The sequence below is a fragment of the Aptenodytes forsteri genome, unplaced genomic scaffold, assembly GCF_000699145.1.
Source record: "Aptenodytes forsteri isolate BGI_AS27 unplaced genomic scaffold, ASM69914v1 Scaffold155, whole genome shotgun sequence".
NCBI lineage: Eukaryota > Metazoa > Chordata > Aves > Sphenisciformes > Spheniscidae > Aptenodytes > Aptenodytes forsteri.
In genome coordinates, this window is record NW_008794446.1 from 8,900,974 (window position 1) to 8,911,854 (window position 10,881).

Genomic DNA, 10,881 nt, shown 5'->3' on the forward strand with positions numbered 1-10,881 from the left:
AAAAAGTGCTGTAACATACTGTTCCTAAAAAGTTATTCTCGCTGTTTTGTATGCAGATGAAGACCATAATCTTCTATTGTTTGCAAGGAAAAAGACAGGACCTGAAACCTTTAAGTAATGGGGTTTAATTCCATCTACAAGCAAGGAAAATTACTTCCAAAAAGGCAGCCCCTGCCTTCCCTGTTCAACACCCTGCCATGCTAGGCAAGCAAGGAGATGCTCTTTGATTTTGGTTCTGGTATTACCTGCAAATAGTGGTAATTAGGAACTAAAAACTAAACCTGAGTTTTGCTTTCAGACTTATACTTAAGGTTGGCCAAAGACCAAGGCACAGTTCTGTTCTAGGGACTGTTGGAAGAATCTCACTTTAATTCAAATACACCTGGGTGTTAATAACCATATCTTTTCAAAATAAGCAATCACACTGTTGGCCTTTGCCCTTACTCTCCCAATTTAACTATCAGTTGCGCACACATTTACGTGTGGATTATCTCTTGAGATCAGTGTGATTTTTAAGCATGCAACAGCAGAGAATCAAATACATAAAATATTTGCAAGATCACAGCTCTGGCAATGTACTCTAACAGTATGAAAATCAGTACATAACTAGACTGAGGATTAAGCAACTTGCTGCCTGCCAGTTTTCTCGGAGTAATGGCCGTCAAGTTGGCTGCTGTGCTTTTCTAGGGAATAAGCAAAAAACCCAAACAAAACTGAGCTTTTAGGAGTCTTTAGTACATCAGAGAGGTTTTTGTGTAACTTTAAGCACAATTAGCTAAGCTAGCAACACTAAGAAGTTAAGAGTTGTTTACCCACTAAAAGAAAGTAGGGAAAGAGGTATAAGTTTATGGGAACAAAAGTGGACTGCTGATGCCAGTGAAGTATTTTCCAAAATACTTCAGTGTAGGATGAAGGCACCACATGATCCCATGTAAGAATATTGCAGCAGAAAGTAGTCATAAGTACTCAATATCCTCCCTGGGAAAACAGCTCCTGGTTTAGGGGAAATGAGGCTGGGCTTGGTTATATGTTAATTCCCTTTCATTACTATGTGTTAGCAAAGCTGTTTAATACTTGCTGTAAAGCCTGGATTTCACTCTCCTCTCATTTAATACCAGGTTAAATCTGGAATAATAAGCTCTCAAAAGCTCGGAGGTTCCAGTAAAATGAGATTTGGCTAAAAATTACATGTTGGTTTCTACTAGTAACAGTGTTGTAGCTTTGGCACCCTAAGCACTGAGAGAAGCAAGCCTGGTGAGAAAAGAGACTATGCTTCATTAGGATATTGAAAGGTTTAGTAGAAGTTGCTATGTCTTATTGCAAACCTTGGGAAGGATTTCTTTCTCCAGAGAGCCTGAACTCCCTCCATCCCCCTTTTCTTAGACTTCAGAACAATGGAAAATGTAATAGTAAATTTTGAACCACTTCCAAATGTTTGTATGATGTATTTTGCTTAAGTGTTGGAAAATCAACACGTAGAATATTGTGCATGGAGCAGGATGGCTGTTATTTCAGCATTTCTTGGGCAGCGGTATCTGTGACTCTGAGGGCTGAACACTGAACGGGAGCTGTTTATCAGCTGAACGATAGCAGGATTTCTGATAAATTAAGCATCTTCTCTTGGCCTGGTACAGTGAAGCATAAAGCTGATACTACAGTCAGCTGAAATTGGCTTGTTATAAAGGTACACCTCTGATTCTTTGGTTAAAACAATTATTCTGGAATGTATTTGTCTGTGGCTCTTCAGGACTTTCAGAGTTAAAGCTTTCATGTAAATCTTGTCCCTGCTAGGAAAATTACCAGATGCTGACAGGGGGTGTCACCAGTGGCTCAGCTGAACATATGCCACATATGGCTTGGCGCAAGCTCTGGACAGGGAGGCCCTGTTCCCTGCTGCCGCAGAGACTGGTGAAAACAGGTTTTAGACCAACCAATTTCAGCATAATACTAAAGGTTAGCCTCTACACAGTGTTTGTCCTACCAATGAGACTGAATAACTAATCAAGCATAGGTGGGCCTGCCAAAATTTTCGCTGCATCAGAAGAGAGTTAGATGGCATCTTTACTGAGCTATTTTACAAATGGTATTTTCTGAGGTACAGAGCAATCCCAATGTCCTTGCACTGGGACTATATCGCATTATTTTTGTGGTGAAGCTGGAATTGAAACTGAATCAGAGATTGAATGTAAAGCAGACCAAAATCTCTATTTACCTTAATGATTGATTTTAATCTCTGAATTTGACACAACAGCACTCCATAAGAAATTCAATCAACCATTTTCTGAAGGAACTATTTTCCTGCTTTTCCAGAGAACATACTTAAAAATATTTCCTGTTTGGGATGTTGCCACAGAATTTGTGTTTCTTTGTGTCTCTTTTGCTAACCCGCTACAGACACCCACCCAGCACCACCACCTGCACACCCACCTCACGCCCACACGTCCTGGCACCCTACGGCTTTGAAACACAACACATGGGGAATAAGCTGAGGGCACTTCCACGTTCCCCCAGCCCTTTCCAATTCACAGCACTCCTCGGCAGCTCCTGAGACAAATTTCAAGTCTGGAGCAATTTCAGGAATCCTGCTGCTTGTGGAAGGAGGAGTTTCCACTCGCTTTCCTGCACTTTCCTCCCTGCCCTTGGATGCTTACTTCCACCTCCTGCCCTGCAACAGCTTGGGTGCAGCCAGGGGAGCTGGTTCAACTCACAGCCTGGCAGGAAAAAGCAGAACGGAGGTCCAGCATCTCTCCCTTTAGGTGGTGGCATGCTCTTAGGTTGGCTCAAGCCATCACTTCTACCTTCATCCGTAGAGACCAGGTAGATGAAGGAGACGTTGTGAACAGCGGCAGGTGGTCTATGGGAAGCGACAGCATCTCTGGGTCAGTGTGTGGTAACAGGAGAGAGCAAAGCAGCTGTTCCAGTCCTGGCACAGAAACAGAAAGTTTGTTGAATTATGTCATGAAAAGCGAGAGGTGGGAGGAGATCTGACTCAGGTATTTAGTATTGCTTAGACAAAAGACAACCCTAGGACAGAATTGGTGCAGACTGCCTCCTTTTCATACTGCAGCTGGAAACATGGCTCACATTTCCCACTTAGTATTTTAATTATGTACCCCAGTGTGTTGAGGGAATGGCTGCTAAGGTTTTTCTCGTTAGATTTTCTTAACCTGAAGTTTAACAAGGTCTTCTTAAAAAGGACAGTGTGACTGACAGAAACTGAAGTGTCCATTTTGCTGTTTGCAATGTTTAGGCAAAGACAGCTCACCAATGTAAATTAACTTTTGAAGTAAGGAGATGTGTAATCTTTCAGGTTCAGAGCTACCCTGTGCTCTTACAAGACATAAATTATTAGTCAGATCTGCAAATTCCAGTTTAAAAGACTAATGGACCATCATCAAAATAGGCAATTCAGTCTTGAAACGGGCACTTTAGTCTGAACTCCTTCCAAAAAACTGGACTTTATGGTTTGTCCTCTGCATGGGTAGATAATGGATTATTTTCTCGTGTGTACACTTTTTATAGCTCTCATCACCGTAAGCATCAAAGTGCCAGAGAAACATTGATGGATTTGTCCTTGCAGGCCCATAGGTTATAAGGTACTACTCCTATCATCACTTATTTTACACATATGGCACTTAAGCTGAGAAAAGTATGCTGAACTGCCAAGGTCAGAGAGAAACAAAATCCAGAATCCTTCTTCCCCAGCCTCAGTCATAAAGACATCTTTCCTGCCTTAGATGGGGCTTTCATTTTTTTTGATGATTTACCATTACTTTCAGGGCTGATAAAATCCAGAGTTGTTTAACCTCTACTCATAGGAATATGGGTGTATGAGCCATAAAGGTCTCTTGGGGCACTGGTTCCAGTCCCCCTTATTTCAGACAATCATGCCATTTGGTACCTTAGATATACATAACTAACTCCATCTCAGGCTAATTAAGTCAGGTTTTCTTCCACACTGTTCTAATAGGAAGACAGTTGCACGATTCCAATGTTCTGATCTTAAACAATCTTCTTCTGATTTCCCATCAAAATCTGACTAACTTGTGCAGCTGCAATATCTTATAGAGGCAGTCAGTATGTATTATTTGTCTTGCTTCCTAGAAACAATTATAATATTACAAATAACATCAGGCTGCAAGAGATTTCCTTCACTATCCTGCTGATAAAAGATCTAATTTAGTATGTATGGCTGTTTTTAACAGCACCAGTAAGCAAGTATAAAATTTATAAATTTGTATGTGTCTGATTCCATGTCCAGACAAATAATTTTTCGAGTGAGCAGCACTGTGTGTTTTCTGCATCTTTAAAATCAGGTAACTTCTTTTCTTGCCAAAATACAGTCAGTTTGCTTAAATTTGATCATCCATGTTTTTAAAAAATACTCTTGATTTTAGTATTAATAAAGAAGAAGGTAGTTAGTTACTACACCACCAGAGAAAGAGAGGGTTGACTATTAGTTAAAGGCTTATCATTGATTTGAAGTTTTCAGGCAGGCTAAATTCAGAGCACGTATTTTATTGAAAAGGCCCAGCACGTAAATGTTGTTGTAGCACTTCATTGGTATCCACTTTGTTCACATTGGTTTTTTCTAGCTTTTCCATCCCATGGGATTTTTGATAGAGTAAATTCATACAAAAAGTAGAAGTTATTGACAAACTAGAGGTAGAATTAGCAAGAAGATTTTCTTGTTTTTCCTGAAAAAGAAAGAGAAACATGGTGGAGATGGTAATACAATCTTCTGGCACAAGAAATGTGCCCATGAATGTTAATTTAGTTCAGACTGTAACAAAGACAGCAAGTTCGTCATTGTAAAAAGAGACTAAACAAAGAAAAGTATTGATACTAATTGAAAAAAAAACCCTGTGTGGTTCTTGAAGCACATGAATCAAGACCGCCTAGAAGCCTCCACTGATTAACAACAACAAACCCTAATGCTTCCCCCCAAATGCTACCTGTTTCTTCCTTTTTTTAATCTTAGTGAGATATTCACTGTTCTGACCTCATGAACATATCAAAAGCTGTAATTGTTCAGGGCTTTTTGCCCCGTCCAGCATGGAGTTAACTAAGGTGTGCAGCTGCCCTATCACCAGTTGGGTATTTCTGTTGCATCACGCTGGGCCAATTATTCTACCGAGACCTGTTATTTTATTATAATAAGCATCAGAAGAAAGATGATCTTATATAACTTCACATAATTTCTACTGATGTGCATCATTCCTAATGAAGTCCACTACCTGCTTCACTTTTAAAGCATTTCCATCTTTTCTAATATCTGATGGACACTGTCCATCTGCAGTGTTGATGTATCCCTGCTCCCTTCAGCACAGCTGAATGATTTAAGCGAGGGTTGAGTGCTGCTTGTGCTTCCTCCTCGTGCCCAGGGAGAAGCGCCATCACTCAAAAATCATATAAACACATGCACAGCCCTTCGCTACGGCTCACACGCAAAAATGAATGAAGTGCGCCAGCTCCTCAGCCCCTGGCCTGAGCGGTGCAAACACCTGCTGCAGGTGGTCCTCAGCCCTCAAACTCTTCAAGGCCCTTTCTCTATGTATTTATTCTTCCACTGACTTATTTTGGCCTTCTGGTTGCATAACAAGGTACCTTCATATCCTCAGGTAATTTTGGAAGGCCACAGTTTTGAATAGAGAGGACAGGATGGCGGGGTAATTAAGTGGGTGGGGAAGAAGGTTGATAAAGAGCTTAATAGTCACTTTTACATGCTACTATTTCGAGCAAGGAAAATAAATACAGAATGGCTGTAGGGCCATCAGATGCTGCAGCGAGGGGTGTGACATAGGAAGGGATGGCGGGTAGAGCAGAGAAGGAAGAGAAAGGAAATGGCCGTAGGGTGGGACAATCCCACTTCTTTTTCTGAGATCGCACCCTTTCTTCCCAACTAGTCCAGATCACTTTAATGTACATCCAACAGAAAATCTAATATAATGTTTTTCAAGAAAAAAAAGAAAAAGAAAAAGATGTATGGTATAGAAAAAATGAATTTTTGACTAATCTCTTTTTCTTCTTATTTCTGTCTACTTTACATCTCCGTGGCCCTTTTCCTACCTACATCTTACACTTTGTGAGACACAAAATAAAGGTGGAATTCAGCCTTCCTAATTGGTAACGGGAAGTCTTCTTTATGTTTAAACACAATGATCTGTTTATTGGAAACTGCTCTTCTGTAGTACCAGCCATCTCTTCATGTCATGCTGTCTGAATAATGTCTCTTGAGGACGGGGAGAAAGAATAGCATCGCAGTCGGACCCCGTGGGGTTATAAATAGCATTCTAGCAGCCTGAAAGGCTGAAGCCATCATTAAGTTGCATGCAGCTGTAGTGGTGTAGGTGGGTGAGTAAGAGCAACTCGGAGATGGGATAATGGTAACCTGGTACACAAGGGTCATTTTTCATTGATGGCGTTACTCCATCAGGCTATTGTGTTCTCCCTAAATTAGGTCTCTGTGTTTAACAGAGCTGAGCAAGCTCAGCAAAACAGCCTCAGCAAAGCACATTTAAAAGAAGATTAGAGGGAAAAACCGTTTGTTGTGTGTTGTGATTTAGACCAAACTGTGATAAACTTTTCTCACTTTGGTCAGCAATTGCCTTTATCAGCAGCAAAGTAAATGCAACAGGAACTGGCCTTTTGGAAGTGGCATACCAGCTTTCTACATAAGGGCAATGATGACTTTCACTGGGCAAATTAAGAAGTTAGTACAGCAATTTAATCTAAGCTGCCCTTTGAGTGTTTTCCTTAGCAACATGATTCATTTTCTGGAATGGATTTTTTCACTGCCAAGATGACAAAGGTCTTGAATTTGGAAAATTCCTTTCAAATTATTACTACTAAATTGATTGCAGATATACACAAATGGAAAAATCCTACATTAATTTCACACAGTTTATATATAAAACAGATGAAAATAATTAGCAGCCTATGTTAGTTTGAGCTTGCATACACAAACATACTACTCTTCCCTCATTTCTAAACTGAACAAATTGAGATCTTGATCCTGCTCCCAATGAAGTCGGTGGGGTAGTTGCCTTTAACTTCAATAGATATATGACTCAGCTTAATTCCCTCTGTGGGACCTGTCAATGTGTTAAAGATTCCTTGGAGGTTAATTGCTTGCAGGAGAGCCTTTGCCTCCGATGTAAAAGGAAGGTGCAAAATGCAGAACTGGAGCATTAGCTATGTACTGCAGCCTGGAAAATACACTGTCATTTAAAGCACAGGGATCTCTTATGTCAGTAATCCTGCATCTTAATAATTAAATTTGGTCACTCATTAATTTAGAATATGTCTTAGAGAGTCACTTCCTTTGCCATTTTGCCCAATAGCTGTTGAAGTAGGACAAATGCTTTTGTTTTCCTGAAATTATTCCTTTTGGCTCTTTTTCTGTACTCTCTTTTAAGAGTACCTTTTTTAAAAAAATCACTACTTTAAAATAGACTTTTAGAAAGTATTTATAAAAGAATAATGAAAGAAATAATAGAGTTGTGGGAGTGGAAGCGAAGATTTTTTAAACTAAGTAAAAAGAATCGTTCTCATTTAGACTTTTCAGATTTAAGTGAGTGACTTTCTTATTACCTAAATGTGCCTTTTGCATTTCATTTTTGTTGCGGTAAGTGTGATGACCATTGTCAAATCACTATTAAAAATCTCATGCATATACCAATCTGGAATTTATTCTTGGAGTTCTTCTCTTCATAAATTACTATACTTGGTCAACCGTAACATGTAATTCTGGCACTGCCTCTCAGTTCACTGCAGACTTTGTTACTCATCTGGAGTCAAACTATTAGCCTGTAAATAACACAATATATAGCTCAGTTTTTCAGAAATACCTATGGAAGTGCTATGAATTTTTTCTTATTTACACCTTTTCAAGCATTCTCAGTGGCAAATAGTATTAATCCTCTCTAGAAGCAAAAAAGCTGGAAAAACAGCCAGGAATGCCACTTCAAAAGCACCTTTTTTTAATCAGAAATTTGGATGACATTTTGCTTTTTTAGGATTGTAGAAAAACCATTATATGTGAAGGACTAACTTACTGAAACTTTGCTGCGTAACTTTGACGAAACACTATGGCTCGTTTTTCTTCAAATATTGTAAGAAACTGGAAAGCGTTTAGTTTATAGTCAGAAGAGTGATTTGCCTTCTTTCCCATGGCAGTCCCGTTGATAAATTTTGCTTTGCATCATTTTACTAAACCTTGGTGTGAAGGTACCTGAATACTATATACACTTCCCAGCCTTTAAAAAAATAATAATTCAAATTAAGAAAAGATTTCGGTAATTATTGGTCTCCAGTACTGGAAGTTAATCCCTGTTCTCAGACATACTCTTCAGTGTGCTGCATCCGTGCTTCACTAAATAGTACGTGGATGTGGAAGGACAGACTCTGACTCAATGAAGCTGCAAGAGTTTGAAGAGGGTTTTGGCATACTACCAGTAGAAAATATATGACAAACAAGTCTGGAAGATTAAAACTATAATATTTACTTTTAGAAACTTGGCAAATGTCTAATTGACTAAATACTGTTATCTCTGTAATTGCAATTTTCTAGGTATTTCCTTCGTTAAATGTAATGACATTTAGGAAATATAACATACGATGATATTCTTATCTAATTATCCAAAGTGAGCTTTTCAGTGTGGCTTTCTAAGAAAATTAAGTTCTTGTGAGCACGTTGTTAGTCTGTCAATACCTTCTCGTGTCATTTCCGTCTCCTCCAGCAGTTTTTAACCTGCTGATGAGCTTCAAATGTATTTAAAAGAAGGGTTCAGATCTCAAAGTTATCAGAATTTCTTAAGTTTCAGAAACACTGTTGGCTGGATAAAGGAGAGACCCAAATTAGTGGCTCAGTTCAGGTCAATAGTTTTTTCTGTTTTGTCTTTTTGTCCAGCTGGTAGGTAGAGGACACAGGAGTAACTGGGGGTTCCCTTCTCTGAGGGGACTGGTGGATTAAAAAGGATATTCAAAATTAATGTGATGGATATAGCCGGGATATATATGGAAAGGAACGTGCAGGAACATAGGAACATAAATCCATTAAGTTCAGGTTTGAATAGTGCTGTTAGAAGTTTGTAAGCGACCAGCACAGACCCCTAGAGATACCAGGGAGGCTGTGAGATAAGTTTACAAGACCTGTTGAAGGTGTTTTTAAAGTTAACTTCTGATACACTTCTTGTCTCATATAAATGAAATAATATTTCCCTTAATGGTGCTGCTAAAGTCATTCTCTTGGCCATTTCAGTGCCTTCACTGAGTCCCCCTTCAGAGACTTCCTTTTCCCACGGTCTGAAGCAGATAATTCTTGTCTGCACTGACTTGAGAACTTCCCCCAGGTAGTCCCAAGCTAACACAGATCACCAGCGATGGTCCATATGGACCCTCTCCATACTGCGTCAGCGTTTCCAGTCCTAATCTTCATTTCCCCTTTGCTTCCCATGCCCAACACTGTAAAGCAGACACTTTACTCTCTCATTTGAGTCATTCTTCAAAACTCACTCCTTCCATGGGGCGTACCATAAAGCTGAGGCCAGCAAGACCTGGGCTGGTGGCAGGCTGTGCCTGCTACTGCTGACTGCCAGGGAATCCTGTGGTCACTCCCAGAGTTATTTGCTACCCCATTTGACCTACATCCCTTAAGCCCATTTGTTTGCCTCATCCCCTAACTACACCTTGCCTTTGAGAGTATGTCTACACAGCTCTCCAGAGAAGTAATTACAGCGTGTACAGTCACACCAGTCTCAGAGGAGAGGCAGTGAGGCTAATGGCCTTCGTTCCTTCTTTAGGGTGTCTGTTCTGCCATGCTCTGTGTCCCACTTTCATTTTGCCTCTTACCTGAAGTACATTAAAACAGTTTTAGTTATGTCTACAGCTCCAGTCCAAGTGTAGAAATATTTTTAGACAATAGACTATTTGAGCAAGGACTACCAGTTGTTATGGGTCTTTGTCAGGCGTCGTGACATGGGGCTGTGTGGCATTGTGTCACAAAATTTTCCTTGTAGTATATGAACAGTGTTCAGATTGTGCATAAAATGTTGTTCTTGCTGTTAACTGAGAAACAGCGGCAAACCAAAAAGTGGTCCAGACTGGGGACTGAAAGACAGCCTGGGAACCAATCATGAGTATCTGAAAGAGCTTGCTGATGGCAAGAACTTCTTTTAGAGCATTTATGTCTTTAAGCTTAATAAAGGAAACCACGCTTAGGAAAATATGCTGATTTGTTCTCCAGTAAGAAATTTTTGTCTGGCACCACAAACACCATGGGGCCCCAGTCCAATTTAAATACTAAATGAAAATGTATTTCTGTGTTGCAGATTGTTTTGTTATAAAATATACACCTAGCTACTAAATATACTTTGCTGGGGTGAAAAAGTGACAGGTGATCTTGGGCTTTTTTCACTTTTTACTTTGGGCTTACTAGGAGGATCATTTATATCGTGGAAGGAAGTGGACTATTTAAGCCGCAGATTATAGCTGGGAAAATAAACTCGTGTTTATTTATTATTTATTAAATAATCTCGTGTTTGAGAAGGGTGAGAACTGGTACATGTGTTGGCCAATCGGCCGTGCTACGCAGCAGAAACCCGTGCAAGGCCTGTGCCCGTGACAAAAACCAAGGGCGAGCAGAGCACACAGGTACCGACAGGCAAGCAGAGCGGTGAGGCCGGGACAGCATACATGACATTTTGAAAACATGATCGTCCTTCTGCGGCCGGGTGCCTGCTGCTCGCTGCTCGCCGCCGCACACGGCAAAGGGAAGGGAGGCTCCTTCCAGCAAGCGGCAGCGCTGGAGACCCGGCGGGAGTCACTTCGGGGTGGGCGGAGCAGAGCAGACCCTTCCCGGGGAGGGGAGGACCGAGGCCG